Source organism: Dromaius novaehollandiae, unplaced genomic scaffold, assembly GCF_036370855.1.
Source record: "Dromaius novaehollandiae isolate bDroNov1 unplaced genomic scaffold, bDroNov1.hap1 HAP1_SCAFFOLD_53, whole genome shotgun sequence".
NCBI lineage: Eukaryota > Metazoa > Chordata > Aves > Casuariiformes > Dromaiidae > Dromaius > Dromaius novaehollandiae.
In genome coordinates, this window is record NW_026991301.1 from 1,077,693 (window position 1) to 1,084,690 (window position 6,998).

Consider the following 6,998-nt stretch of genomic DNA (forward strand, 5'->3'; position numbering starts at 1 on the left):
TCCTTTCCTTCCTTGCTTGCTTGCTTTCTTTCTCTCTCCCTCTCCCCTGCTGCCAAGCTGCAATGTTGAGACACGGGGTGGTGTAGAGGACCGGTACTAAATGCGGTTTTGTCTTGACATTGCTGCTGCTGCTGCAAAGCTGCCGCTGCCAAGGTGTGTCGGGCAATGCCGCGCTGGCGCCCCCGGGAGCCGTCTGCGAAGTAAACAACCTCGTGCACCTGCACAGGGTAAAAACGGTGCGAAAAGGGCAGAAGGGCGTCTCTAGGGCACGAACCGCACGTACTCATTTGCCATCTGCGCATGAGCAGGAGACCCCCAGATACCCCAGCCCATTTCTGGAAGGTTCCGAGAGGGCGGACTGCGCATGACGGTTAATCTGCATGGGAAGCGAGGAAGCACCTCCCAGAGGCCGGGCAAGAACCTATAAAAACTGCAGACTGTGTGAATGGGGGGGCTTGCTTGCGACGACTGAAGAACTCGAGCAGAGTCAGCGGAACCAGACGGGAGCTTCCCCCCTCTGCCCCCCCGCCCCGCCGCAAGGACTCCCAAAAGAAGAGGACCAACGGGACGCCGCTGGATCCACGGGTGGTGATATCTTTCTCTCTCTCTCTTCCCCTTTTCCTCTCTTTTTCCCTAAACGTGTGACGCGGGACATGTCTCGTTAGTTGATTCCATTTTGCCTTAATAAATCTTAAACTGGTTGGCTGGTGTCGTTTTCACCTTAATTGAGTGCAAGGGCATCACGAACTTGGTCGTTGGTCCTAAGGGGAGGGAGGTCGTCCTGAACGACTCCTTTCGGGCCGCGACACGTGTCTGATAGGTCACTGGCAGGCCCATAGCTGCTGGCTGTGCTTGTGAGGTCACAGCAGTCCTATAGCCTGATAGGCCAGTGGGATGGCTCCTGGCTGTTGGCTGTCCTTGTGAGGTCATAGCAGCATCAGTGCCTCATAGGCCAAAGGGAGTCCCCTGGCTGCTGGCTTTGCTTGTGAGGTCACAGCAGCCTCAGTGTCTCATAGGGCAGTGGCAGGCCCCTGGCTGCTGGTTGTGCTTGTGAGGCCATGTTTGTCTCCGTGCTTCACAGTTCAGTGGCAGGCCCACAGCTGCTGCCTGTGCTTGTGAAGGCACAGGAGTCCTAGTTCCTCATACACCAGGGGCAGGCCCATGGCTGCTGGCTGTGCTTGTGAGGTCACAGCAGTATGAGTGCCTGATAGCCAGTGTGAGGTCCATAGCTGCTGGTTGTGCTTGTGAGGTCAGAGAAGCCTCAGTGCCTCATAGGCCAGTGGCAGGCCCATAGCTGCTGTCTGTGCTTGTGAGGTCACAGCAGCCTCAGTGCTTCACAGGCCAGTGGCAGGCCCATAGCTGCTGGCTGTGCTTGTGAGGTCACAGCAGTCCTACAGCCTGATAGGCCAGTGGCAGACCCACAGCTGCTGGCTGTGCTTGTGAGGTCACAGCAGCCTCAGTGCTTCAGAGGCCAGTGGCAGGCACGTGGCTGCTGGCTGTGCTTTTCAGGTTACAGAAGCTTCAGTGCCAGGTATGCCAGTTCGAGGCCAATGGCTGCTGGCTGGGCTTGTGAGGTCACAGCAGCCTCAGTGCCTGACAGGCCCATGGGAGGCCAATGTCTGCTTGGTGTGCTTTTGAGGTCACAGCAGCCTCCGTGCCTCATAGGCCAGTGGCAGGCCCGAAGCTGCTGACTGTGCTTGTAACGTCACAGCAGTCCTATTTCCTGATAGGCTTGTGGCAGGCCTCTGTCTGCTGGCTGCCTTTTGAGGTCACATTTGTCTCTGTACCTTATGGGGCAGTGGGAGGCCTCTGGCTCCTCGCTGTGCTTGTGAGGTCCCATCAGCCTCCTTTTCCTGTAGGCCAGAGGGAGGCCAATGGCTGCTTGGTGTGCTGGTTAGGTCAAAGCAGCCTCAGTGCCTGTTTGGACAGTGGCAGGCCAATGGCTGCTGGCTGTGCTTGTGAGGTCACATCAGCCTCCGTTCCCTATAGGCCAGTGGCAGGCCCATAGCTGCTGGCCGTGCTTGTGAGGTCACAGCAGTCCTAGTTCCTGATAGGGCCGTGGAAGGCCCCTGTGTGCTGGATGCCTTTTGAGGTCACGTTTGTCTCTGTACCTTATAGGTCAGTGGGAGGCCCCTGGCTACTCGCTGTGCTTGTGAGGTCACAGCAGCCTCAGTGCCTCATAGCACAGTGGCAGGCCCATAGCTGCTGGCTGTGCTTGTGAGGTCACAGCAGCCTCAGTGCCCTATAGGGCAGTGGCAGGCCCTTGGCTGCTGCCTGGGCTCGTGAGGTCACAGCAGCCTCCGTTCCCTTTAGGCCAGTGGCAGGCCCCTGGCTACTGGCTGTGCTTGTCAGGTCACAGCAGTCCTATTGCCTGATAGGCAAGTGGCAGACCCACAGCTGCTGGCTTTGCTTGTGAGGTCACAGCAGCCTCAGTGTCTTATAGGGCAGTGGCAGGCCCCTGTCTGCTGTCTGTGCTTGTGAGGTCACAGCAGCCTCAATGCTTCACAGGCCAGTGGCAGACCAAATGCTGCTGGCTGTGCTTGTCAGGTCACAGCAGTCCTATTGCCTGATAGGCAAGTGGCAGACCCACAGCTGCTGGCTTTGGTTGTGAGGTCACAGCAGCCTCAGTGTCTTATGGGGCAGTGGCAGGCCCCTGTCTGCTGTCTGTGCTTGTGAGGTCACAGCAGCCTCAGTGCTTCACAGGCCAGTGGCAGGCCCACAGCTGCTGGCTGTGCTTGTCAGGTCACAGCAGTCCTATTGCCTGATAGGCAAGTGGCAGACCCACAGCTGCTGGCTTTGCTTGTGAGGTCAGAGCAGTGTCAGCGCCTCATCAGGCAGTGGCAGGCCCCTGGCTGCTGGCTGTGTGTTGTGAGGTCACAGCAGCCTCCATGCCTCCTAGGCCAGTGACAGACCCACAGCTCAGTGCTCCTGAGGCCAGTGGCAGGCTCTTGGCTGCTGGCTGTGCTTGTGAGGTCACAGCACCCTCAGTGCCTCATAGGGCAGTGGCAGGCTCATGGCTGCTGGCTGTGCTTGTGAGGTCACAGCAGCCTCAGTGCCTCCCAGGCGACTGGCAAGCTCATAGCTGCTGGCTGGGCTTGTGAGGTCACAGCAGCCTCAGGGCCTCATAAGCCACTGGTAGGCTAATGGTTGCTAGGTGTGCTTGTGAGGTCACAGTAGCCTCAGTACCTCCTAGGGCAGTGTCAAGCCCCTGTCTGCTGGCTGTGCTTGTGAGGTCACAGCAGCCTCAGTGCCTCCTAGGCCAGTGGCAGGCTCATGGCTGCTGGCTGTGCTTGTGAGGTCACAGCAGCCTCAGGGCCTCATAGGTTAGGGGCAAGCGCCCCCTTCTGTTTGTGCTTGTCAGGTCACAGCAGCCTCCGTGCCTCCTAGGCCAGTGACAGACCCACAGCTGCTGGCTGTGCTTGTGACGTCACAGCAGTCCTATTGCCTGATAGGTCAGTGGCAGGCCAATGGCTGCTGGCTGTCCTGTTGACGTCACAGCAGTCTGAGTGACTGATAGGCCAGTGGCAGGCCTCTGGGTGCTGGCTGTTTTTGTGACGTCACAGCAGCCTCAGTGCCTCATAGGCCAGTGGTATGCCCTTGCTGCTGGCTGCTGGCTGTGCTTGTGAGGTCATAGCAGGTCTGTTGCCTGATAGGCCACTGGCACGCCTCTGTCTGCTAGCTGCATTTTGAGGTCACCTTTGTCATAGTGCCTCACTGGGCAGTGAGAGCTCCATGCCTGCTGGCTGCGTTATGAGGTCACGTTTGTCTTGGGGCCTTATAGGGCAGTTGGAGGCCCTTGGCTGCTTGGTGTGCTTGTGAGGTCACAGCAGCCTCAGTGCCTGATAGGCCCGTGGGAGGCCAATGGCTGCTTGGTGTGCTTTTGAGGTCACAGCAGCCTCCGTGCCTCCTAGGCCAGTGGAGGCCCGTAGCTGCTGGCTGTGCTTGTAAGGTCACAGCAGTCCTATTTCCTGATAGGCCTGTGGCAGGCCTCTGTCTGCTGGCTGCCTTTTGAGGTCATATTTGTCTCTGTATCTTATAGGGCAGTGGCAGGATCCTGGCTGCTGGCTGTGCTTGTGAGGTCACAGCAGCCTCAGTGCCTCCGAGGCCAGTGGCAGGCTCATGGTTGCTGGCTGTGCTGGTGAGGTCACAGCAGCCTGAGTGCCTCCTAGGCCAGTGGCAGGCTCCTGGCTGCTGGCTGTGTTTGTGAGGTCACAGCAGCCTCCGTGTCACATAGGGCAGTGTCAGGCTCATGGTTGCTGGCGGTGCTTGTGAGGTCACAGCAATCTCAGTGCCTTATAAGCCAGTGGCAGGCCCCTGACTGCTGGCTGTGCTTGTGAGGTCACAGCAGCCTCAGTGCCCCTGAGGCCAGTTGTAGGCTCCTAGCTGCTGGCTGTGCTGGTGAGGTCACAGCAGCCTCAGTGCCTCAAAGGCCAGTGGCAGGCTCATGGCTGCTTTCTGTGCTTGTGAGGTCACAGCAGCCTCAGTGCTTCTCAGGCAGTGGCAGGCTCCTGGCTGCTGGCTGTGCTTGTCAGGTGACAGCAGCCTGAGTGCCTCCTAGGCCAGTGGCATGCTCCTGGCTGCTCCTGTGCTTGTGAGGTCACAGCAGCCTCCATGCCTCCTTGGCCACTGGCTAGCTCATGGCTGCTGGCGGTGCTTGTGAGGTCACAGCAACCTCAGTGCCTCCTAAGCCAGTGGCAGGCCCCTGACTGCTGGCTGTGCTGCTGAGGTCACAGCAGCCTCAGTGCCTCCTAAGCCAGTGGCAGGCTCATGGCTGCTGGCTGTGCTTGTGAGGTCACAGCAGCCTCAGTGCCTCCTAGGCCAGCGGCAGGCTCTTGGCTGCTGGCTGTGCTTGTGAGGTCACAGCACCCTCAGTGCCTCCTAGGCCAGTGGCAGGCTCTTGGCTGCTGGCTGTGCTTGTGAGGTCACAGCACCCTCAGTGCCTCCTAGGCCAGTGGCAGGCTCATGGCTGCTGGCTGTGCTTGTGAGGTCACAGCAGCCTCAGTTCCTCCCAGGTGACTGGCAAGCTCATGGCTGCTGGCTGGGCTTGTGAGGTCACAGCAGCCTCAGGGCCTCATAGGTTAGGGGCAAGCGCCCCCTTCTGTTTGTGCTTGTCAGGTCACAGCAGCCTCACTGCCTCCTAGGCCAGTGGCAGTCCCCTGGCTGCTGGTTGTGCTTTTGAGGTCACAGCAGCCTCAGTGCCTCCTATGGCAGTGGCAGGCTCCTGGCTGCTGGCTGTGCTGGTGAGGTCACAGCAGCCTGAGTGCCTCATAAGTTAGTCTACAGCGCCTCCTGCTGGCTGTACTTGTGAGGTCACAGCAGCCTCAGTGCCTCCTAGGCCAGTGGCAGGCTCACGGCTGCTGGCTGTGCTTGTGAGGTCACAGTAGCCTCAGTGCCTCCTATGTCAGTGGCAGGCTCCTGGCTGCTGGCTGTGCTGGTGAGGTCACAGCAGCCTCAGTGCCTCATAAGTTAGTCTACAGCGCCTCCTGCTGGCTGTGCTTGGGAGGTCACAGCAGCCTCAGTGCCTCCTAGGCCAGTGGCAGGCTCATGGATGTTGGATGTGCTTGTGAGGTCACAGCAGCCTCATTGCCTCCGAGGCCAGTGTCAGGCTCATGGCTGCTGGCTGTGCTTGGGAGGTCACAGCAGCCTCATTGCCTCCGAGGCCAGCGGCAGGCTCATGGCTGTTGGATGTGCTTGTGAGGTCACAGCAGCCTCATTGCCTCCGAGGCCAGCGGCAGGCTCATGGCTGCTGGCTGTGCTTGTGAGGTCACAGCAGCTTCAGTGCCTCCTAGGCCAGTGGCAGGCTCATGGCTGCTGGCTGTGCTTGTGAGGTCACAGTAGCCTGAGTGCCTCCTAGGCTGGTAGCAGGCTCGTGGCTGTTGGATGTGCTTGTGTGGTCACAGTAGCCTCAGTGCCTGCTAGGCTAGTGGCAGGCTCCTGGCTGCTGGCTGTGCTTGTGACGTCACAGCAGCCTGAGTGCCTCCTAGGCCAGTGTCAGGCTCCTGGCTGCTGGCTGTGACTGTGAGGTCACAGCAGCCTCAGTGCCTCCTAGGCCAGTGTCAGGCTCCTGGCTGCTGGCTGCGCTTGTGAGGTCACAGCAGCCTCAGTGCCTCCTAGGCCAGTGGCAGGCTCATGGCTGCTGGCTGTGCTTGTGAGGTCACAGTAGCCTGAGTGCCTGCTAGGCCACTGGCAGGCTCATGGATGTTGGATGTGCTTGTGAGGTCACAGCAGCCTCACTGCCTCCTAGGCCAGTCGCAGGCTCCTGGCTGCTGGCTGTACTTGTGAGGTCACAGCACCCTCAGTGCCTCCTATGGCAGTGGCAGGCTCCTGGCTGCTGGTTGTGCTGGTGATGTCACAGCAGCCTCAGTGCCTCATAAGTTAGTCTACAGCGCCTCCTGCTGGCTGTGCTTGTGAGGTCACAGCAGCCTCAGTGCCTCTGAGGCCAGTGGCAGGCTCATGGCTGCTGGCTGAGCTTGGGAGGTCACAGCAGTCTGAGTGCCTCCTAGGCCAGTAGCAGGCTCCTGGCTGCTGGCTGTGCTTGTGAGGTCACAGCAGCCTCAGTGCCTCCTAGGCCAGTGGCAGGCTCCTGGCTGCTGGCTGTGCTTGTGAGGTCACAGCAGCCTCAGTGCCTCCTAGGTCAGTAACAGGCTGCTGGCTGTGCTTGGGAGGTCACAGCAGCCTCAGTGCCTCCTAGGCCAGTGGCAGGCTCATGGATGTTGGATGTGCTTGTGAGGTCACAGCAGCCTCAGTGCCTCCTAGGCCAGTGGCAGGCTCATGGATGTTGGATGTGCTTGTGAGGTCACAGCAGCCTCAGTGCCTCCTAGGCCAGTTGCAGGCTCCTGGCTACTGGCTGTGCTTGTGAGGTCACAGCAGCCTCAGTGCCTCCTAGGCCAGCGGCAGGCTCATGGCTGTTGGATGTGCTTGTGAGGTCCCAGCAGCCTCATTGCCTCCGAGGCCAGCGGCAGGCTCATGGCTGCTGGCTGTGCTTGTGAGGTCACAGC